This window comes from Hevea brasiliensis, chromosome 15 (genome assembly GCF_030052815.1).
Source record: "Hevea brasiliensis isolate MT/VB/25A 57/8 chromosome 15, ASM3005281v1, whole genome shotgun sequence".
NCBI classification, from domain to species: Eukaryota; Viridiplantae; Streptophyta; class Magnoliopsida; order Malpighiales; family Euphorbiaceae; genus Hevea; species Hevea brasiliensis.
The window spans coordinates 46567591-46593921 of NC_079507.1; the positions used below are offsets into that span (position 1 = coordinate 46567591).

General features: G+C 31.9%; 1 non-coding gene across 1 annotated transcript; it reads left to right on the forward strand.

Annotated features, from left to right (window-relative positions):
* Positions 1-3360: 3360 nt before the first annotated feature.
* LOC131174268 (small nucleolar RNA R71) lies at positions 3361-3467 on the forward strand. Its single transcript, XR_009144516.1, has one exon. It is a non-coding gene; the product is annotated as a small nucleolar RNA R71 (small nucleolar RNA).
* The last annotated feature ends 22864 nt before the right edge of the window (positions 3468-26331 follow it).

Consider the following 26331-nt stretch of genomic DNA (forward strand, 5'->3'; position numbering starts at 1 on the left):
AATCTTGCATGATGCATATGACCCTAGATGAAAATTTTTGAATTCAATGGTATAAACTTGTGTTTTTCACACTTCCGTTCCTACAGGGAGGAGGAGGATTGTCAATATTGGAAGTGTGATATTCAAATGCAGGTTGTGTATGTTGGCAGCACCTAAAGTAGGTCATAAGTGCAAAACTGTGACCCAATTGGCATGAGGCCAATGGAGGGTGAAACTAGACACCAAATAGGCCAACTTTCATGTAGAAATATTGCCAAAATTCTGCCTAGAAACTGACCTTAAAAATGACCAAATCTGGAATGGCAACCTTGCAGGCCCAGATTTTTGACCATATGAACAGTAGTCATTAGGATGACCATAACTCACTCAAAACAGATCCAATTGACCTAAAATTTTTACCATGGATAGGGTAGACATAGAGCTATAATTCTTATGAAGACACCAAACCAAAAATGGCCAGAACCAAGTCAAATAGCTTGCACAAGTTCGGGTACCAAAACTACTACAACTAAAAGTGACCTAAAATTGACCAAATTTTGCACTAAAGGTGCAATCTGTCTAGCTTTAGTAAATTGACCATATAATTGGTCTATACAACTCAAAATGACCTAAAATTTTTCCCAGAGTATAATAAGACATAGAGCTACAATTCTTATAAAGACACCAAAGCCCAAAAATGGCCAGAACCAAGTCAAATAACTTGCACAATTTCGGGTACCAAAACTGCCAGAACTAAAAGTGACCTAAAATTGACCAAATTTTGCACTAAAGGTTCAATCTGTCCAGCTTTAGTAAATTGACTATATCTTGGTCTATACAACTCAGAATGACCTGAAATTTTGCCCAGAGTGCAATAAGACATAGAGCTATAATTCTTATAAAGACACCAAAGCCCAAAAATGGCCAGAGCCAAGTCAAATAGCTTGCACAAGTTCAGGTACCAAAACTACCAAAACTAAAAGTGACCTAAAATTGACCAAATTTTACACTAAAGATGCCATCTATCTAGCTTTAGTAAATTGACCATATCTTGGCCTATATAACTCAAAATGACCTGAAATTTTGCCCAGAGTGCGATAAGACACAGAGCTACAATTTTGCTTCTTTGACCAGAAGCTAAAAACCAAGAGAAATAGGACTTTAAGTTAGACCAATCTAGCACATAAAAATTGAGAATTTGACATTTACATACAATGATGCTTGAAGCAATTTGGCAGTGAATGCCAACTTGTAAAAATGGTAAATTGCACTATATTGACAGCATATTGAATTACTAATTATGACATGTTGATACTAGAATCAACTTATGCATGATGTATGAAAAGGTCAATATTTTCATTGATTAGTGAATTGTTTAATGACCAGTAAAACCTAAAAATGAATATTTAATCTTGTACTATGCCCTAATTTGCCTAGTTGACTAGTTTGGATAGGTTGGGATGCCAATAAAATTCTGATAGTTGTTCTGTAAATGACTTTACGTCATATTGTGTTTTATGGCTTATTATGCCATACTATGATTTTAATAGCCTATGGCTATACAGATTGTGTTATTATACTAGGCTTAATGCCTAATTGATTATATGGCTTTTTAGCCACACTATTTGCACACCGGGAGACACTTTGTGACCAATGGTGTGACGGCCCGAGGTACTAGGTACCCAGTGCTAGTATATCTGTTTATCCAGTTTGGTTAGTGTATAGGCTACATGGGCAGTCAATTAAAATATTATTCAATTCAGGCAGCTAAGTTAAGTTAAGTATATTGAAATTTCAGTACAATTAAATTAAATATTGAATGAATGAGTAAAAGAGATTAGCAAAAGAAACATAACAAAAATATAAATTGCAGAACCGTAGAGACTTGAGATACAATACCGTTAGAATAATTTGTATACTGAGTAGTATTACTGAAAAGTTATAGACTAAGCACTTCCAAAGAGGAACAAACTAGTATATAAGATCGTTGATATTAGAAATACCATACCAAATTAAATTGATTCCTGAGTATCCGAATTATGATTTATTTATTTCTTTATTTGTATATATTATTTCTTACTATACTATTGCATCACTAAGCAGAAATGCTTAGCGCGATGAAATTGCTTCCTCACGCAGGTACTGAAGGTAAAACCAGTAGACTGTTGACTGAGATTTTTGGAGTCCAGATTTGCAGAAGTGTTAGAAGAGTTCAAGATTGTCACCTTCTCAGCAATGCATGTAAATAGGGCTCATTTTATACATGTTATGTATATTGTTCATTCCTAGCACATTGTAAATTATTTGTATATCCTGTACAAAATAAACTCTTGTAATTAATCTGTGAATTATGGAAGCTACTGAAGCAAGTATTTTAATATGTGAATTGAATTTGAGTTATAATGAGATTGTACTTGTGAATATTGAGATGTTGATAATATGATAAGATTTCTGAGAAATCTGGATACGGTATTGAGATACATTATGTTTGAAAATTTTTGAAACTATTGAGTTTGAGTTGTTGAGTATATTGAGAACTATTTTTGACAGGTTCAGAAGAACTGTTAGTTCAAATTACAGCCCGCACTCTGCCAGTTTTTGTTAAAATTTTTCAACTTTTTAAAATGATTAGTTTTTTAATAGAAAACAAAAATAGCCTACAAGTATATTAAAAACTGTAATGAAATCAGATAAGATCAGGTGCTCTGGCACTCCATGTCGCACGCCTTGCTCGGCTACACTGTAGACGGGTAAGGGATGTTACATTAAATGCTATTTCTGGTCTCCTGTTGAAACTATTGTGTATTGTTGGCCAAAGCCTTAACAATTTCATCAAGTGACATACCTTGATTTGAGGGAGGTGGAGGTGGTTGATTCACTTGTGGTCTTTGCTGCTGGTATTAGTTTTGCACCGGTTGATTCCCATAACTCAGATTGGGATGATCTCGCCATCTTGGATTATAAGTACTAGAAAAGGGATCATACCTGCGTTGTGGCTGCCCATAATGTCCTATGGCATTAGCATGTTACATTGATTCATCCTCTTGTAACGTAGGACACATGTCAGTAGCATGACCCGAACCCGAGCAAATTCCACATAACTTAACAGTTTGCATGTTCCCTACAGCCAATTGCCTCACCAAAAAAGTTAAATAAGAAATCTGTTTCTCAAGGTTTGATGTACTTACCTCATTAACCTTCATCGGTGTGTGATCCATTCTCATTCCAAACTGCTGAGAATTTGCTGCCATGTTAGTAATCAGCCTCCTTGCTTCTTCTGGTGTCTTGTCAACCAAAGCTCCTTCACTAGCAATATCTATCATACTGCAGTCCATTGGTAGAAGTCCCTCATAGAAATACTGAATCAAGAGGTGCTCACTTATTTGATGATAGGGACAGCTTGCACACAGTTTCTTAAATCGTTCCCAATACTCATACAAACTCTCTCCATTGTACTGCTGGATGCCACAAATTTCTTTTCTTATGTTGGCAGCATGGGAAGCAGGAAAATACTTCTCCAAAAATATATGCTTCATCCCATTCCATGAGTTGACAGATCCAGAAGGAAGGTAAAACAACCAATCCTTAGCTGTGCCTTCCAGTGAGAAAGGGAAAGCTCGAAGCTTGATTTGATCCTCTGAAACTCCTTGAGGTTTCATGCTGGAACACACAACATGAAATTCTTTTAAATGCTTATGTAGATCCTCACCTGCAAGACCATGAAACTTAGGCAATAAATGGATTAGTCCAGATTTCAACTCAAAAGCAACATTTAAAATAGGGTATTAAATACACAAAAGCTATTGGTTTAGATCAGGAGCAGCCAACTCTTTCAAGGTTCTAGCAACCATGGTTTCGTTTTCAGAATTTGAATTTGAATCCGAATCCAAACTTAACTCCCTTAAAGATTGGACTCCTTCAGATGTACTAGGAATCTGTTTAGCCTGCTTAGCCAATTTTCTCAACTATTTAGCTATTTTTTCTAATTCTGGGTCAAAGATGAACTCACCAGATTGAGAAGTTCTTGTCATAAACAAAAAGAAATCAAAGTAAAAATAGAAAAATGCCTCAAAACCCTAGAAAACAATAGAATTTGGCCTCAAGAGGGTGGGGCCAAGGAATCCTATGGATTGATTGGTCTTGATCAGAATGTCGTTTCCTTCAAAATAGGTATGGGCCGCCCTCTAAATTCAACCAAAAATCTATCGATGAATAGTAACACCATAATTTTTTTCCAGAAACCTAAAAATAGAAACACTTCACCAATAAAATTAATAACAGAATATCCTAACACCAAAAACACAAAATCCAATAAATTTCAGTCCCCGGCAACGGCGCTAAAATTCTTGATGGCTGTCGAATCTACTAAAAATTAAAATAACTGAAATTACCAGGTATGAAATATTTTCTGTAGTAAGTGGTAAATCCAGGTCAAACCCTAGAGACTGAATTATTAAATTTTGTGCACTTGTGTAATGGAAAAAGAAACAAAGATTGGGGGGAAGGGGTAATTCGCAATCCAAAGAAGAAATAAAAAATAAAAAATTAAGATCTAAAATTAAAAAAGAAACTCTCAAATTAAACAAACTTTAGTCCAAGGTAATTCGCATTTCAATGCATTGATTCAATCATAGACAAAAGAAATACAATTATCTCTTATTGAATACTTAACGTAGAATTACCAAACAGTGAGGTAAAATTCCTAACTTCTCTATACTCATCAATTCAAGCCCAGCACTCTTGTTGACTCTAATTATTAACTGAAATGGTATTAAGCAATCCTCATCAAATTAATAACTGCTTTACGAATAGGAAGTAGTTAAGCTGAACAATAATTTATGAAGCATAAATCATTTAATTCACCCTATTGTTTCCTTAGGTTATTATCGAAAACTGGGATCATAATCAATAAAATCTAATTGCTACTCATGTTCAATCTTACACAACAATTACGGATTATGGAGATGAACTACCAAGTGATCACATCAAACAATTAACTAATAAGCCTTTTTAGTGAATCATTCAATAGATCAAAGACAATGAAATTAGAAAACAATAGATATTCAAAAAGACATAAATTAAATTAAGAACCCTATCTCACAAATCATGCAAAGGAACTTGAATCCATTAAACTGAATTAAGAACTTAGCCACTCATATTCATGGCTTACAGAAAAATAAAATTGAAAATTGAAGAAATCTAGAATGTCTATGGAGAACAAAGGTCTTCCTCCCTGTATCGGCTGCTACCTCTTCTCTTTATAATAAATGGCCTAGGGTTAGGTTTTTAGAGTCCCTGAGGTGTTAAGAGTCTTTCTCTCTATCAAAAACTACAACTGGAGCAAAATCAGGATACTGATTGTCGACGGACACACGGCCCAGGGCCGTGTAACTTACTGGAGCTGAATGGGTATGTCTTGCATTGGCATAGAAGGTTACACGGGTCTCCAAGATTTACACGGGTCAAGTTATATAGCCCGTGTACTTTGTTTCTTCCTCGGTTCTCTGGGTTTCTTCCGGTAAAATGTTACACTGGTCCATGGTTGTGCTTACACGACCCATGTACTTTGTATCAATAATGCTTCTCAATCCTTTGATCTTTCCAAGCTTCCTTCCACACTTCTATGTTCTGGGACTTCACCAAAACCCTGAAAAATACAGCAAGAGTCAAATTAATGCAAATGCTGAAAATTTCTCCATTTAACATAATTATTTCAACAACTCTCTAAACATATGCCTAATAGATAATTATACTTTAATCAACTGAATTAGGCATAAAGATACCCTAGAAACACTAAATGTAATGGAAGTAAAATTAATAAATTATGCACTTATCAACATGTTAGACATACAGATGTTTAACTAGTATACTCCCTTGTATCCAGTCTTTATAGTTTGTTATAGGTTAGTTGGGCGCAGATATGAGTAATAAACTTTAAAATTTAAACAATTATATGAAGAGATTACAGATTTGAGTAATAAGACTGAACATGATATAAATGAACAAAAAAAGATCATGATTAACTTAATTACTTCCAAAGTTCTATAAACATGTAAAAGATTTCAAATTCATAAAATCTATATTTCTTTATAAAGTTATAATTAGAATAATTATTTTAGTTATTTAGTTATTTTTATTTCAATTTATGCACCACTAAGCAATATGCTTAGCGCGTTGGTTTTTCTATCGCGTAGGTACTGGAGACTACTACCACCACCAGCAGCAGCAGCAGCAGTAGGGACAGATAGAGATGTCCACCAGCTCTGCAGTAGTGTGAGAGTGTCACCTTAGTTACTTATTGTAACACCCTCACTTTACGTAGTCCGTACATTCGACTACTTCGGTGACCTAATGTCGGTCCGAATAGTCAGGATGTCTGGAATTACACTTCATTGATAATAAACTGACATAAAATGATGAAATATAAGGTAAGAAAATACAATAAAAATTAAGGAAAAATAAAGAGAGGAAATAAAACTAGGTTAAGTGAGCCGACACCGGAGCGATGGGTGACCGCACCGGAAAGTTACGGCGCAGGCAATAGTCGACCTCAGGACTGCGGGGAACCCTCAGAATTAAAATTCGAGACATAATTAAAGGCCTATAGAGCTATAATTGACATTAGAAATGTTAAAGAAAAAATAATGATTTAGTACCAAAAAAAAATGAAAAATTAAGAAATCGACAAAAATCGATGTTACTGAAAAATCGAAAATATAACCCGAAGAGGGGCATTTTGGTTAATTGACACCTAGAGTTGGCTTTTGACCTAAATGTCTATTAAAAATAAATGGTATTAAATTTTGGAAATGCCATGGAAATAAGAAATATTACACATAATATAAATTAAAGGAATATAAGGGCATTAGTGCAATTAAGGGAAACTTTGACATATTTTAATGTTAATGGTGTTTAGTGCTCCACTAAATGAGATTATATATAGTCACTAGAAGACAATAGGATGCCATTTCATCATCTTCATCTTCTCCCTTCAACATTGCCGAATTGTTTTCTCTCCATTTTCCAACATTGCCGTCCCTTCATGCAAGCTTCAAAGGTCCATCTTCAAGCCATGATTTTTGCAAGTGCCTTCACAAGAACTTGTCCTTACCTCATGGGCAACACATAGAGAGCAAAAAGGGAAGTATTTGATGAAGTTTTAGCAAGCTCCACAAAAGGTTAGTGCTAGTTTTCTTATCTTCCTTAATTAAACTTTGTGTTGAGGTTGAGACAAGTTGAATGGTGAAGAAAAATTAAGGATATGATTGAGTTTTGATAATTCTTGAATTTGGCAGCCATGGTGAGTAAAGGGAATTGATTTGTTTTCACATGAATTTGATGGGAATTGAAGTAATTAATAGTTCTAGCAAGTTAATTTTAAGTGTATGTTGAGTTTGAGTAATTGAATTGGAATTTGATTTTGAATTGGGAATTTTCTTTGTAATTAATTAAAGTGGCAGCCATGGAATTGCATGGGTAATGAATTATTCTTACATGTATTGTTGGGAATTAATGTTGGTTAAGGTGATTTAATGTGCTAGTAAGCTAATTTTATGTGTATGTGATGATTGAGCAATTGATTTTGGGTGCTTGAAAGCAATTGAGGGAGATATGGGCAATTAGACAATTCGGCAACCCTATGATGCAATTAGGAGTGTTTAATTTCATGGAATGGATTGATGAATTGTGGTATTAAAGATTGATGAATGTATATGTAAATTACTAGTGGAAGATACATGTAAATTTAGGAGTGTTTATGTGTATGCATTGTTAGAATTTGGACTTCGTGATTTGGGATGATATTTAGTGTATTAAAGGTGATTATATTCTGCCCAAATTAACTATAATGTGATGTAATGAATGGATTTGGTACCATACCAAATCAGAATTAGGTAAGTGAAGTTTAAAATTCAGCACGTAAATGTGTATGTGATTGGTGTTTAAGGAAAGCATATAAGGGCAGTAGCTAAATTGAGCTATAAGTGTAAAATTGTGACCCCAATTGGTATGAGGCCAATTTTCATATAGAAAGCATACCTAAATTCTGTCCAGAAAGTGACACGAAAATTGACCTAATCCGGAATTGTAACATTGCAAACCTGAAATTTGACTAGTTGAACAGTAATCATAGAAATGACCATAACTCCTTGTATACAAGTCCAAATGATCTAAAATTTATACCGTTGGAAAGCTTAGACATAGGGCTACAACTTTGGTGAAGACTACTAAGCCCAGAAATGCCAATTTCCTAGTCAAAATGATCGCCAAAGTTGGATTACAAAAACTGGCCGAATTGACTTTGACCTAAAAGTGACCTAGAATTGTCAAATAAGTGCAACTTGACCAGCATTAGTAAAATGACCATAATTTAGGCCAGAAAACTCCAAATGACCTGAAATCAGTGCCAAAAATTCAATAAGACATAGACCTACAAAATTGGTAATTGGACCAAAACCCAGAAACCAAGAGAAATAGGTCAATTAGTTTGATCAAATTGATATATAAAATCTGAAATTGGTACAATTAACCATTAAGTCCAGAAAATTCAAATAGGCATATCTCCCACAAGAAATCTCCCAATGTAATGATCCATACCAATCTGGAAAGCTAAGAAAAGGACCTAAAACTTTGTTTTAGACAACTTCCTCAAATTATAAATGTACAAGGTCAGAATTTAAGGTCAAAGCCATTGACCTAATTAAGGACCATGCCAATATAAGTCCTTTGAGTCTAAGTCAACAATTTGGCTATAAATAATTCTATAAGACTTGACAAATTACAAGTAAAATTTTTTATTGACCCTAATACATAGGGCAACAATACTTATGAAGAATGCCAGACCTCAATGTGATTACAAACAGTCCAAATAAATTAGTAAAGTCACAACTGAAAATGCCTAATAAGGAAGTCAAAATTTAACTTTGACCTAGTTATGGTTAAATGACCATAACTTAAGTTATACAACTCCAAATGGAGTGATTCAAAAAGGAAATTAAAGAAGACACAGTGAGAAACAATTTAATGAAGAGAAATCTGTTAAATTTACACTGTAGCATGGTCTAATAGACAGTAAACATTGGCCATGAAATCTGAATAATTGCAATAAAATGCAATAAGCTTTGAAATGAAATTTGCAACATATATAAACATGTAAGGAATTAAAAATGGAATATATTAGTGACATTAAAACTAATTCACCTAGTGTGCATTAAAGGTCAACATTATAGGTTGACTAATAAAGGGAATAGTATTAATAAAATTTAATTATTGAACCTTATTATTAGAAATAATTTAAATGAGTACTGAAACACTTTAAATTGTCTGTTTCAGTTAGAAAAGACATTGGGAAGGGAAAAGACCCACTGAGTTAAGGCCAAGAGGTGACTCATCAGAGGTTTGTGCACAACTAGTTTTTAATTTATTTTGTTCTGAAAATTTCATAGGATTAAATTACGTATTTTCCTTATGTATTATGTTTATCAAGTATTGGATTTAATTCAATAATTATTGAAATTGTTATAGTATGTATGAATTTAGCTTTGTAAAATGGTATTTCAACAAGTATTAAGCATTATTGTGAATTGAATAAATTATGTTTTGGAAAATTGTGATAGAATATGTTTTGAATTGTGATGGGCAATTTGCATGGAAAAATACAAATTTATGTTTTGAATTGTGATGAGCATAAAATTATTAAATATTGAAATTGACTTTGAATCGAATTGTGTTGTGATTTATTCTCACAAAAAGGACAAAGAGATTTATGATAGTATTTTATATCTCATTATAGATGCTTGACTAGGTTATTACCCATCTCTCTCATTTGTTGAGGAGACAATAGAGTTAGCTTTGTTTTGATTACCATGGTATGTGCACAAGCTTAGATTCTCCTCTTATTAGAAGTTAGATCTAAGTTTTTTGTTATGGCCCTTTCAAAAGTTTCATTATTATGGTGTGTACTTTGCATGATGATTCGACCTTCCTGACCATAAGAAGTTAAAATCCCGATTCGACCTCCCTGACCATAGGGAGTTAGAATCACCCTAGAGATGGCCCTTTCGGATTAGTCTTGCAGAGTTAGTGAGATAAAGAATGATTTTTGAATAGTAAAGAATTGTGATTTCAATTATGATTTATGTATATTTGATTTTATTGAAATTAATGTTTATTTCCAAAATTGCTAGAATTATTTTAATTGTTCAGTTGTGATTTGACAAATTGAAATTCTTGATCAAGGTTATTTTAACAAATGATTTATATTATTGGCAACGATTATTTTAACCTTTGGAATTTTTATGAAGTTCAAGATTTCCAAATTATTTGTTATAATTTTGTCAATATATATAAGGTATTATATTTTAAATTATAGTTGTGCACCATTGAGTTCACCACTCAGCGATAACTTTGCATGCTATTGCATGTGAAAAGAGCATAGAGCAGGTGAGTAAGCTTCCTTGAAGACACATTCAGATCAGCTCCAGGTATATCATAGGTATACCCATGTACATAGGTTTTGATGTATACATGTATTAGTATGTATGTAAATTATTTGAGCAGTTGTATAAAAACTCTTGTAAAATAATTTGGTATGTAATTAAATGCAAATCATTGTAATGTAAATTTGAGATTTCATTTACTTGTATAGTTTTGTAATATTAATTTTTGAGTCTTGTAATTAATGAAATGTTTCTTTTATGATGAGGTTGGTTTGAAAATGAATTGATTTGATTATTGAGATTGAATTGTGAGATGAAATGAAGTTTATTAGAGTTGTATTTAAGAAAATATATTGGGAGTGTTTTCCTTTTCATATTTAAAAAAAATGTTTTCTCAAAATGCAGCCGGCACTCTGCCAAAATTTTGAAAAAATTTTTTGTAACACTAGATTTTAATCGATGATTTTATCCATGACCAAAATTTCACTTAAACGCTTTTTAAGAAATATTCAACGTTCCCACCACTATTTAATTTCACAAAAATTGTTTTAAAATCCCTTGTAATATATTTAATGGGTTATCAGTATGCGAAGTACGATAATTCATTAGGTATACTACGGGATCATGTTACATCTTACGGAGGAGTAGGGTGTGACACTTATTTTTGGTAGGGCCCATGTACATTTAGCTTTTGTATTTTGTTTTTGTATATAAGTAAATGATGTAAATCATTTTGTGATTGTAAATAAATTTGAAAATTTTGTATATGAATTCTATTAATGAAATGAAATGTATTTCACATGAATTGATTATATTACATGTGATATGAATTGATAATGAGATATAATTTAAAAAATATTTATATGAGTTTTTAACAAGTAAATAATGGAATCCGCCAAATGCTAATAAAACAGAGGGGACTCTATTTGGGTCTCCACAAAAACAAATTATGATGAAAAAAAGGATAACACTAGTAAATAAAATTTAAATTAATAATGTACACGACAAGACAAGATAGGGTGCTCCGGTACTGAATGTGACACGTCTTACTCGGCTACATTGTAGACGGGTAAAGTGTGTCATAACAAGGGTCTCTGAAGGTTACACGTCCTGTGTATAGTGGCTTTTCTGCAACTCCTTCAAGTCTCACCAGGCAGGAAGTTACACGTGTCTGTGGCTATGTTTACATGACCCGTGTAAAGTGTATCAGCAACTTGCCTTGCTTATTAAGTTCTTCCAAGCTTCCTTCTTTACTCCTATACCTTGAATTTCCTTTAGAACACCTAAAAATATGCAGAAAACAAAGATTTTAGTGTGGATCAGAGAATTTTACAACAACTAATGTAATTATCAAATATGCATGCAATTACCTATCTAAATGCCATGAAATATTGTACAATTGTGCCTAAAAACATCTATATAATACACTTGTTTCCTTCTGTGTAGTTATTAACAAGTTAAAAGTTTATGATATTTTTGTTAAAAAAAAGTTTAAAGTATAATTGAAAAAAAATCTCAAAGTTTGAGTTTTTTTTATTAATAGTATGCCCTAGAGCATATTATTAAGTATGTATTTTGTACATGTTTTATTAATAAAAGGCATTTTCACTTTTCCATTAACATAATATATTTATCTGTAATAGAAAAGGTCCATTGATATTTTGTTAGAAATACTAATCTTAAGTTGTTAAGAAAATGAGTAACAGTATTTCTAGCACAAAGTATCATAAATTGGTTCACAATCGAGGATATTTCATAATAAGGACATTACTTATCCAGAAAGATTGTAATCATGTTTGTTCCCAAGTTATTTATATGAGATGTAAATAAGATGGAATGGTGAGTCTCATGCCATATAACAAACATGATAAGCACTTATACATGATAAGTAGGTCAAACCAGTGACACTTATGACAAGCACATGGAGTTTACTCTTGTCAATGCATTATCATAAATCATATCAGTGCATATAATCTTTAGACCTGAGATAGCATAGTTATCTTGTATATAGGTGGTTTGAGTTTGATACTGCTTTCATACTTGTAGTGTGTATGGGTATATGGGCATGTGTTGGCTCCTACTAGTTATATATGGAGGTAGGTGTTGATCAAGATGGAATCTGTTACCCTAAGTAAATAGGGATAAAATCCTATGTTCATTTAATTGTCCTTGATGTTTCAAGTTCCTGGCCAGGACATATAGATTTAATCAGAAAAGAGTTTCTGATGAGAAAATCTTTTTAATCAAGAACTGGAATTAAAAGAGAACATAATATTCATAGCAAATAGGGTTTGACATAAACCTTGACTCCAGCTCGAATTGGGATTTTGTAACAGAGAGATTCTAGTGCATGGTAACATATGATTATAGATTCATTTAAGGTAAACCTTATTACTAATTGGGTGGCCACAGCATGCTATGCTAGGTGTTAACCATGGTCTATGAGGTGCATAAAATGATTTAAAGAAATCATTTATGGTAAAAAAGAGTTCTGATGATATTAAGAGTTGATATCATGTCTCATTGCCAATTAGTGATGAGCCTAGTAAGTCACACACATACACAAGTAATCACCAAATTAAATATGATTTAATTAATTAATTAAAGAGTTTAATTGATTAATTAAATAGGTTTGGTTTGCAATTAGATTGCAAAGTCCCTAGCATGGCTTGAAACCAAATCTAAGTTATTGGATGTATAGTATAAGTTAAATTTATATTTAAAGTGTTTAAATATAAATTTAATTAATGAAAAATTAATTAATAGAGATTAATTAATTTATTTATATTTGATATAAATTGATTAGAAGAAGAGAAATAATTATTTTGGGTTGAGAACTCAAATTAAGACACAGGGGTATTTTGGTCATTTCACAGGGTGACATGTGGCACCATGAGATGGTGACACATGGCACTACACATAAGCCTGTCATATGTCTTTTAATCATGTAAGATGATCAAAGTCAAGATTAAATTATAGGTTTGACATTTGGCACAATGTGATTGGGTCAATTAAAGCTAGAGCCAATCAGAAGGTGACATGTGACAAGGGTTTTAAGTGGTGACCTAGCTATATAAAGGAAAGGATGAAATAACAAAATACAATCTGCTCATTCTTACAAAGGTGCTACCACCCCTTGGTTGCCTCTCCCTCTCTTCTTCTTCATCTCTCATCAATTCAAAGAGATTAGCCAACAATCTCTTGAATTGAAAATACTAGAAATCGTTTTTAGTGTCCTGTATACATTTGTAATCTCTTAAAAGGCAAAACTTGAATTTCTAATTGATTGGAAAGGCTTGAGAAGCTGTTCAATGGCTGTCATTTGGTGATCTTAGTGTGAATAAGCTAGAGGGACAACATCTGGTGTCCTAGGCGCATTCCAAAGGTGCCAAACACACTGCAGTGCATCAAAAAGGTTAGTGCACTTGTTCTTGATTTAATCTAGGGTTCTAAAGAATTAATCTGTTAATTCTAAAATCTTAAATGGCAAATGTAGATCCAAAAACATATTAAAAGAGTTTTAATATGCTATTTATCATTGAAAACAAACAAATAAAAATAAATCTTGCATGATGCATGTGACCCTAGATGAAAAATTTTTGAATTCAATTATCTAAACTTATATTTTTCATGCTTCTGCTCCTTCATTTTTAACATTTGCCCACACATGCACACACACACACACACACACACACACACATATATGCGTGTATGAGATTTATCAACTCACATAATAATTTTTCATTTATACTAATTAAATAAATATCATTTGAATTTTTTTTTACAATATGTTAACAACTAAGCTAGTGTTTTTAATTATACTATTATATATCTTAATCTTTTAAAGTTAGAAATTAGCATTAATGGTTTTTATTATTGAATTTTTAACATTTCTAAATTAAAATAAAAAGTCCTTTAAATTTCCATTTGTAAAAGGGGTTTTTAATTATGTATTCTTAATATTTTTAATTAATGTTACATGAATTCCCTTCTCATTCATTGGAATATATATTAATGTTTTGTGCTCATGGAATATTGCCATGAATATGTTAAAGACTTGAAGGAATACTCAAGGCAATATGGCAATTATATATATATAATGTGAATTTTTTAAAGTAAAATAGTAAATTTTGTAAGGCTTACTCAGGGCAATATGGTAGCCTTCTACTTTTTGCAAAATAAAAATTAAAAAGAAATGCAAAAACAAAATGGAGTGATAACCTCCTTTTATTGCATATGTGTGTTTAAAAATTTTTCTCTATCTAGCTTCTAGAGAGAAAATGCTCTCAACCAGTTTTTCTCCTTTTCATCGCCTCTCAAGTTTCACTTAGCGTTTCTCTCTTGTTAGCTTCCCCTGTCTCTCGGGGCAAGGGATGATGGTGTAGCTAGCTTGATCATGGTTTTCCCTCTCACCTATATTTTTGAGTTTGTTTTGTTGGTAATAGAACTTTGATGTTCATGGAGAGGGCGATTTGTTAATGGTTTGTGGATACGAAGCTGTGTTTATAATTATGTTTGCTTATATTGGTTTCTCTTGAGTCTAATTATTGTGCTATGCTTGAAGGGAAAAGTTAATCTTGTATTTCTTTCTCTTGAGTCTAGTTGTTGTCTGCTTGAAGGGAAAGGTTAATCTTATCTAGGATGTTTGCACTCTGGGCATCTATGCTTCTTCATCTTTGTCGGAAGCTCACCCTAGAGGCTATACAAGACTGAAAGGCTTTGCTCTGATGCTTAATCTTCAAGCTGTAGAGTTGTGCTTTCCTTGGTGGAGATTTTGAGCTTTAGTGCTAATTTGGGTGGCGCCCCTGTGGTTTTTGGAAAACCTTTGACTGCTCAAGATGCTCAATCAGAGCTTCATTACAGTTGATGATATGTTTTCTTCCCAGCTTCCCAATCGGTGTTCAAACTTGCTGTGGCAGATGGACAACGGTGCTGCTATTATTTGTTCTTATTCTCATCTCTATGATGCCTAAGCTTCCAAGGTTGGGGGTGGGCTGTTTCTTTTTGTGTGCTAGGTTTGTCCAGTCGCAGGGCTTGATATATGAGCTACAAAGTTCTCTTCTACTGTTTAGTTTCTCAGCCCAAATTTGTATTTTTGCATTATTGGCCATGAAAATGCAATAGCTAGTATTCGTCGATTAAAATATATATATATATATATATATATATATATATATATATATATATTGATGAAAATTATTAAAATATGGATTATAAAAAATGATAAATTATAGTTTATATTTTTTATTCTATTTTATTTATAATTGTGACACCTCTCACCCAATTTACAGTGTTGCCGAGCAAGGCGTATCACACTCGGTGCCTGAGTACTCTATCTTATCTTACTTTATTCCTTTAACAATTTATTCTCATTTTATTTTAAAAATAAATTATTTTTCTAAGGAGAAACTGATGGAGTTTTCCCTGTTCTATTTCTATTTGGCATGTCTCCATATTCACCTGTTAAAAATTTCAATAATATTTTCAAATAATAATTTCGTTCACATCTTCATCTTAACCATCTCATTATTTCAAATATCATGTATACATTTCCATTCCATATTCAATTCCATAATTTACATTTCAACATACTAACTAATTATAATATACAAAATACATAATATGACCTATATGGGCCCTATCTACATGCATTGCTGAGAATGTGACAACTTTGAACATTTCTGCAGATCCGAACTCCAAAATCCCAGTTTAATATCCACTGGGTTTTATCTTCAGTACCTACAAGAGGAAACCAATTTATCGCGCTAAGCATTGCTGCTTAGTGGTGCAATAATACAACAAGGAAATAATATACAAATAAAAATAAAAATAAAGCCTAATTCCTGTAATAAAAATTTTTTTTGATTTCATATAGAATTTTAATACTAAATATATTTTATCATTCTTGACATTCTTTGGAAGTGCTTATCTCTTAATTTCACAGTAAATATATATATATATATATATATATATATATATATATATATATATATATATATATATATTATACAAAAGTAATTAAAATATTAAAACTTATATTCATAGTATTATAGAAGATGCATTTGTAATATTTAATTAAGTTAAATTTATTTTACTAATCTTTTCATTGCTTTATTTCATATTTTCTTATGTTTTAGATCATTTCATAGTAAACAAAATTTTATAGCTAATCTAGTTCATTTCAAGTATCTCTTACTTATTTATTTAATTTCTAATATTATCAATTCCCAATATTCTTAACTTATTTCACTGCCCAAGCAACCTATGACAGGTTGACTAAACTGGATAAACGGGTCCTTGGCATTGGATACCGTGGTGTTTCGGGCCATTATACCATGGGACGCAAAACATCAACCACGTATGCAATTAATATAGCTGACATAGGGCACCGCAGTGCCTCTGGTCGTCATACCATGAGACGTGAATACACAAAATGTCAACCACGTATGCAATCAATATGGCTAAGAAGTCATGATAACAAATAGTCGGGCATAAAAGCCATAAATGCGGGCATAAAGCCATAAATGTGAGCATAAAGCCTTACGCAGTACTGCTCAAATAATCCCCTATAGCCATGCTAATCTATCCAATCTGACACACGTGTCTAGGCAATACGTGGGCACATTAGTACCATTAAGTATTAATATGTTTTATTATTTCATTATAAGTTCCAATTATAATTTATAACATTTTAATTCTGTTTCTAGTAGAAGCATAAATTTCTAAATCACAGTTTTACATAGTTTATGCTTTCATCATAATTTATACATTTATTAAATCATCCATATTTATCACAATTTGCATCAATTATTCTCATGTACTATTGTACTCACAACATTTTTCCTTGCTCTCATGATAAGAACTAATGTCCCATTCATACATCCATATGATTCTTTTATTCATTACAATATTTATATGCATTATCAGTCATATTCCAAGTAATCCATGAATATTTTATGGATTTCAGAGTTTAGACCTTAATTTCCTCTAACAATTTAGCCAAGACACATAGTCCATTTGGCCATACTTCCTTCATGGAAGTTGTCTCTTTATGTATTAACTTAAATTTCCCTTTCGAATCATTCACTTTGAAGTATAACTCTAGTTATAGTCAATTGATTAATGACTATCCAGGGTACTGAACCCTGTTAATCTACTGGTTTCAGAAAATTCCTATCTTATTTGTTATACAATTCCAAGCACTTAGGCTTAGAATTGGTTCTAGGTTTTTAAAATAAGGTTCTAGGCCTTCATCTTAGTTTTTCATATCATTTTGAATTGTGTCATTTGAAATTTTAGAACTCAAGTTATAGTTAAATAATCAAAACTGGTTTATTGTCTCTTTCTGATTTCAGAACTAGGCAGATTCTAGAATCCCTACTTTGTTCAACCATTTGGACATGTTGTTGTCATATTTTTGCCTAAGGTCTTTCATATGGGTCATGACCCTAATGTCTTAGGGTCACTTAAGTTCAAGAACTACAATTCACTAATCACATTGTATATTAATAATCAGAATGGCTTTTCTAATTTATTATACTATTTTCTATGTCATTGGGGTTACTATTTACATTACTATTTATTTAAAATGTTAACTTTTTCATAAATAATAGGTATACAAATTTTAAATACATAGTTATACCACATTTTGGGTCATAACTTTGTTGGCATTGGTTGCCAATTGCAATTCAAGGCTTACTAGATGTAATTCCAAAATTTCAATTTTTGTGTCTTATATTTACTATTCCATTAGACTAATCTATAGTGGGAATTTGGCTAAACTTTCTTTATCAAAGTTGTTCTTTAATGTCTCTACTTTAATTTCCTTTTTGAATCACTCCATTTTGAGTTTTTTAGCTCAAGTTATGGTCAAATTACCATAACTGGCCGAATTAGTCATTATCCAGAATTTCTGGGCAAATTTTGGTTCTGGCAGTTTTAGTGAGTTAAATTTGGTCAGCACTATGATTTAGTTATGGTCAGAATTTGGGTTTTTGTTCTCACAAAAGTTGTTCTCCTATGTCTAAGTTTTCTATGGGTTTAAGAATCAGGTCATTTGAAGCTTCCTAGAGTAAATTATGCCTAATTGACCAAATACTGTTCATTTGGCCATTTTTGCCCAGGTCCAGAATATAAGTTCCGGATTCAAGCCAATTTTAAGGCAATTTGTGAGCAATTTCTGGGCTAGGTTTCTTCATGACATTTCTAGCATTATGTCTAAGGTTTCATCTTCAATTGACCTTATACCAATTGGAGCTATGTAGCTCTACTTATAGCCATTCAAACCTACTAGACTCAAAGGTCCAGAATCTGCCTCAACACACAACATCACACCTATTCAATAATTTGGTTATCTCATCAATTCATATCAACAATTGGGTGCCAAATTAACGTAATTTAGACATAATTACATCAGTTAGAGCACAATAATTAAAATTTCCAAATTTAGCAAACCCTAAATCAATTTAGTACAACTTCAAAATCCAAGGGAATTGATAGCACTAACCTTGTTCCTTAGCTTCACTCAACCTTCAATTTGTCTAAAACACTTTGATCTTCTTCTTCAAGCTGTCAACCTGATTTTTTCCCTTCCTTTCCTTCCAAATTTCTTGAATTTCTTGCTTAATTCTTTGACTTCAAGCCTTGATGCAAGTTTTTCTTTCAATTTCTAAGAATTTTCATGGAAGGAAAGATGGGTTTGGATGGGTTGGAAGCTTGGAGCAAGCTTCAATGGAGGCATGGGTGAGGGAAGTGGACCGCAAGCTTTAGAAGAGAAAGAGAAAATCTGTTTTGTTTTCTTTTTTATGAGATTTTTATGTTATTTTATTAGTAATTTAAGTTATTTGTCTTATTAGGCTAATTATTATTCAATTAAATATATTTAAATTGTAAATAAATTTGTAATTATCCATCCATTTTCTTTTCTTTTATACATATATATATATATATATATATATATATATATATATATATATATATATATATATTTATGCTCTTTTCCATTTTAATTAATATCCATTTACTTTATGTGACATTTTGGTCAAAAATTAACTCTTCAAGTGAAATGACCAAAATACTTTTCATCGGGTTATACTTCGTCTTTACCGATTAGCATTGCTTTCCTTTCATTTCCTTGACATTTTCATTTCCATTAATCCTCCAATTAAGTCCTAATATTTATCTTATAGGGTTTTCCCATGGGTCTGGAGTTGGCAACTATCTTCACAGTCGCTTCTCGTTAGGGTTACCCATTGCCGTAGCTACAACTCATTCAACCTTCTTGCATTTTATTTTTTAAATTTTTCCTTAATTTTTCTTGTCGTTATTTAAGTCATTTATGACTCCTCGCTCTAGTTTAAATATAGTTTCAGACATTCTGACTATCTGGACAGATATTGATCATCAGAATAGTAAAACGTACGGACTATCTAAAGTAAGGATGTCACAATAATTATAGATTGGTCTTTTTTTACTCATATAATGTATGAATATTTATTAATTTTTAAAAACATGTAGTGTATAATTTATAATAAAATTTTAAAATAAATAACATAATTTAAAATAGTAAAAATAAAAGTTTTAATAAACTTAAAATAAAAATATGGATGAAGATAACATTGAACCAACTTGACTATTACTGTGAATGTGACAGACCTTGTCCGCCAAAAATAAATTTGAATTTTTTTTTAATTAAAATTTTATTTTATAATTTTGAAAATTATAATATTTTAAAATATTATAATTATGTGATTTTTTTTATATTTATTACTATATCTTAAATTGATTAATAATCAAGAGATTTGCCTGCAAAAGAGAGAGCATAGAGACTTGAATTATCTAGTATTCTAATTCTTAGAATGCTAAGAATCTCAACTATTTCCTCCTTAATTAATAATTATTTATTAGCAGCACTAATTAATTAGGCATAGGAAGGCTACCAGACTTTGTGTTTCTCAAGGAGGGAAAGGAATGTTTTCTGAGCTTTACTTGATTGTTCTTTGCTTTTGTTTAATTGTTTAGATTTATAAAAAGGAAAACAAAATTATTTAAAGGCAAGAAGAGTACAACATTAATAAATTTATAATTGGAAAGCATTTCTAATTCAAGAAATTGGATTAGTTCAATTGTATGAACTAGGATTACTCATAAAAAGCATACCTAGTCTTTAGACATTCTTTTCTTCATTTAACAAAACAGAACTAGAATTTCCTAGTGAAGCTCTCATTTTCTTGAAATCCTTATGCACAAAAAGAAATCCCACAAGTTTTCTTAATTTTAAAATTCAAACTGCTATATCAGCATGAATGTACCATGTTTAAAGTTAGAACTAGTTACACTTGATGCAAGCATCAATTTCACCTTTTATGTTGTGATCAAATATATATATATATATATATATATATATATATATATATATATATATATATATATATATATATATATATACATGTTCAGTATTAATCAATCTATGTCTTTTTTAGTAGAGTTCACAACTATACACTTGTAATGTCCTATAACTATATAAAACCTCTTATACCATTGGGTTACTACTCGATAACTAAGTGCCTACCTCACAGTAGGGCTATACATGGATCGATTTTGACGTATTCACTGCACTTTGTCAAACCAAAGCAATAAAGTCGATTTTGACAGTATTCAAATTGAATTCAACAAATTAAATTACAAAATAACATATGTTTTGTTTTCACATTACTCATATTGGGTTTGGTTTGAGTGTTTTTCATTTTTTTTAACACTTTTTAGACTTTTATAACTCTTATTAAACTTTTTTATATACATATTATCATACGCTAATTAAAAAATAACTATTAATTTAAAATGTATTATTCAATATATATATATATATATATATATATATATATATATATATATATATATATATATATATATATATATATATATATATATATATATATTCGGTTTGGGTTGAACTTTAACTACGTTAACTCGAAACCCAAATTGAAAATTTGATTTATAATTATTTTTAAATCATAACCAATATTTAAATATATAAAACCATTAATTCAATTTGAATTTATTCGGGTTAATTGGTTTGGCAATTTCTTTGTACACCCCTATCTTAAAGTGCAAGAGGTCAGTATTCAACTCCGCCTATCGGAGCTTAGCAAATATAGCTAATCCCAAGCTTAGAAAAAAGAAGAGGGTTACGGTATGTTGACAGCTAGTGTAAACTAAGTCATGTCTCATAATAAACTCCCCCCCCCCCCTCCCAACTAGTTTAAGATTAATACTTAGTTATTGTTATATCAAAAACAAAATCTCTCATCATAATTTTAAAGGGTTTCAACAGTTGGCCATTGGATGATTATGCTAAAAGAAAAAAAAAATAAAGAAGATATTTTTTTGTCTTGAGAACTCAGAACATGTATGCAAGAGAAAGATGCATAAGATCCTTCCTGTCTACGTTTTAACTAGAACATCTTATCAGAAAAATTTTTCTGTTATAAAGATTTTTCAATTTGCGCACCAAAAACACCCTTAAATTTGTTACAATCAAAGCTAATACAGAATGCAAAGAATTATTCACAAGTCACGAGCAAAGATATTGCATTTTATGGTAACAAAGGCAACTTGAAAAAAGAGACAATAGGTCCTTTTGCTAAAATTTCACATTTTTTAAAAGTGAATTCTCCACTACACTTTTTCTCATACTTTTGATCTTATTTAGCAAAAAATTCTTCCTTACCACCGTCATAACCCAATACCTCAATTACTTCCCTTGCAATTCACTTCTTTATTCCTCTTCTACACCACTGCAAAGAAAAATATAGAAGAAAATCTTTACCTAATAATACCAGGGTTATAACACCCCTATTTGCATAGCCTGGTATATTTAACTGTTCCGGTGAGCGGAGTCGGTCCGGACAATTAAGGGGATTAGAACCACACTTAAGACAACTAGATAAGCCATAAACACAAATAATTAGTAATTTTCAATTAGTTAAGTATGAATAAGAAAAACAGAACATAAGAAGTTAAACGAGTCGAGAGTCATAGCGATGGGTGACCTTCTCAGGAAGGATTGCGAAGTCGATTTAAACTCAAATTTTGAACCGTAAAATGTGACGTCGCAATCCTTAAGACCATTACAAACACAGTGGAAAAGAGAAAATCACGAAAAAGAATTGTTAAGCTAGTCAAATAATTAGGTCAGGGAGCCGAAAGAAATATTGAATTATTTACAAACCGAGATGAACCGGCGATGGGCAATTTGGTCAATTGACCCTGAGAGCTGACTCCTGACCTAACTGTCAAATAAAATCGGAGAAAAGAAAATTTCGGACTTAGGAATTAAATTAATGAAACTAATAGAAAAATAAAGAATAAAAAAAGGAAAAGAAAAGAAAAAGCTAATTACATCACTTTATGACATCAAAATGATGTCAAAATTAATTATTTTAATTCCCACAATTTTTGACCCATTCAAATACATAAAGTAAGACTTAAAATACATAAAAACAAAAAAAAAAAAATATAACCCTTCTCCTACCTCAAGGAAATCAGCAGCCATAGCTCTCCAAACTCCACCATTACTTCCTCCATGAAAGCTTGAGTTCAAGCTTTTAAACACCCATTTGACTCTACCTTACCCTAAATTCTCCCATAAAAACTTGTTTTAGTCACTTGAGAAGAAGATTGATCATCAAAGAAAGAAAAAAAGAAGAAGGAAATTAGAGAAATCAAATCCAAGTGGAGGTAAGCACCCTAATTTGAAAATTTGAGATTTATTAGTTGTGTTTGTAGCTTAAAGTAACTTAGACCTAGTTTGAAGTGAGAAATGGTTATTTGTGACCAAATGAAGTGTGTTAGAAGTGTTTGAACCAAAAGCAAATTCGGATTCAATATGGTCATGCTGCAGGCAGCATGACCAAGGTCCCTTTGAGGGACCAAAACTGAAAATTTACAAGTCCAATTGGTATGAGACCAATTGAGAATGAAAATAGACACTAAATGACACAATTTTCATTTAGGAACCATGCCGAAAAAGTGACCAAAACCTAGTGAACAAATTGACCAAATCTGGAAAATCTCAGTCTGCCCTGTACAAACTGACTAAATAAATAGTGTTTGTTCATTTAGCCATAACTTAAGCTAGGCAGGTCTAAATGACCTGAAATTTTACCAGTGGATAGATGAGATATAGACCTAAAACTTTCATGAAGAACACAAATCCAAATTATGCCATTAACCAAGTCATTTGGCCACCCCAATTTGGTGACCTAAAACCGCCAAAACCAAAATTTACCCAGAATTCTGGGTTAAGTCCAATCCGGCAACCATGGTTCAAATGGCTATAACTTGAGCTACAAAACTCCAATTGGAGTGATTCAAAAAGGATAATAAACTTAAGATAATAGGAAACATTTTCTATGAAGGAAGTTTTGCCAAATTCCAATAGAAAAATGACCTATGGAACAGTGCAACCTTAGACACCAAAATTGAAATTTATCAAATTTACCTAAAAGGCTTAGAATTTGGGTAAACAACCAAAACCAACAAATTTAGTGACCAAAATGTGGTATGTGGGTGAAGTTGGAATTTCCATACCTATTAAACCTTAGAAAGTCAACAAATTGACTTGAATAATATAGTAAATAGTAACTCCGAAACACAAAATTTAAAGAACGTCAAGTTTAGGTATAAATGAATTTAAATTTATTTTGGACTAATGATAAGTTATGATACTGAATCACTGCGAAACTATGTGTTTCAGTGAAAAAGAACACCGGGAAAGAACCCGAGGAATTGAGTCAAGGCCAAGAGGCGGCTCGTTTAAGGTTTGTGCACAACGTATAATTTCTGTAAATTATTTTTTTTTTAATATTGTTTTGAATAATTTGAAATAATAAATTGTGACATTATTTATGATACTTTGATTTAAATTGTTGAAAGTTATTATGTATATTTGAAATGCTAATGTTTAGTAAATTGTTAAGATAAGTTTTGAAACCACAGTGTCATGACCATATATTTGAACACCTCACTAGCATGACTAGTGGGGGTAATTAGTTTCGAATTTTGATTCCTTCTCTGGCTGAAGTGTTGAGGTGTATGCCAATAGAAGAAGAAATTAAATGGATATCCATATATTTGAGCTAGCTAGCCTTGTGATGTGACTTCTCCTTAGCCTCTGGCTATTGAGATTATATTTGTTTCGAATGACATGATATAACTGTAGGTTTTATGAAATGTGATTTAATACTTCGAAATGAAATTGTTTGGATTAAAATCTCATGATTCATGTTTTGTATCTAATTCACATGTTCAATTCCATTTTTGAATAAATGTGATTTAAATTCTGCATAAAGATTATTTTAGTATGTTGTGCACCACTGATTTCTAGTACTCAGCGATAGCTGTTATTGCGGTCACAGATTTAGAGACTAGAGGAGCAGCAGAGTGAGCTGCTGAGGATTGTGGAGCAACTTACCTTGAAGTTATATCGGGTATAATTTATACCCTGACTGTAAATATTTATTTTGATGTATGTAATGCACATGAATGTATTGACATGTAAAATGGGTCTTGAGCAGCTCGTACAATGTTTGTATAAAGTTTGTAATAAAATTTAGTTTGAATTTCTTTTAATGTAAATTTTTGTAATGATGTATATAAATTACTTTGTCATTAATGAAATATGAATGGTAGTATTTTATTTTGAATTGAATGGAATTCATTAATGGTATTTGATGATTGTTGGATATTGGAAATGGTGAATTTGAACTTTTGGACGTTGATAATGTGTTGAAATTGATTAAGATGATTGTGAATTTGAAGCAGTTATTGAGAAAAATTATTGGAAGTGCCTTTTTTTCAGGTATTTAAAGAACTGTTTTCTCAAAATACAGACGGAACTCTGTCAAAATTTTTATAAAACTTGCGGAAAAATAAAATGGGCCAAAAATTTCAACTAGCTTTCAACTTTAATTAAATGTTTTGATACCAATTAGAAAATGCTCACCACTTATCAAAAGTAAGAAAATTGTTTTAAAATCCCTTGTAGGGTACTTAATGAGTTATCGGTAGGTGAAGTTCGGTAGTTCATTAGGTATTCTACAGGATCATGTTATGCCTTACAGAGGGGTAAGGTGTGAAATGTTTTAGTGGTATCAGAGCAAATTTTTGAAGTATGTTTTAACTTGAGAATTTGTGTCTTTCCTTGTTAAGTACAATTGCTTAATGTTCATATTTGTTATATACAGTGCATTACATCATAAATATGAGCTAACGAAGGGAATCTCCTTGTGTTATTTGTTCAGGAGATACCCTAACTTTAGACTGAAATGGAAGAAGGGGATCACTCAGTCGAGTAATCTGTTGAAGCTGAGGCACAAGGGGAAGCCCCAGCTTTATAAAATGTCAGTGGATCTGTAGCACCAGCTCAGGAAATGCTGCAGTTTCCTGCACAGTTTGCACAGCAGATGGCTGCAATGTTTCAACAAATGGCTGGGGGTATGCCTACTCAAGCTCCACCCCAGACACCTGTGGCACAACCACTGCCTCCAGCCAGACAGTATGATAAATTACTGAAGTATGGGGCTATAGAATTTAAGGGTACAGTGGGTCCTTTAAAGGCAGAGCAATGGCTTGAAAGAATGGACAGAGCATTTAAGAAGTTACACTGCCAAGATGAACTGAAGTTTGAATATTCTGTGTCACTACTGCAAGGGGATGCATCTGATTGGTGGAAGACCATCCCCACGGCTTTGAACCACCAAGATCTTGACACAGGATGACTTCATTAGAGAATTCAGACAGAAATACATCCCAGATGCATATGTTGATCAGAAATTGCAAGAATTTTTGAGTTTGAAACAAGGGAACCGATCAGTGGTAGAATATGAGAGGGAGTTCTCCCGCTTAAGTCATTATG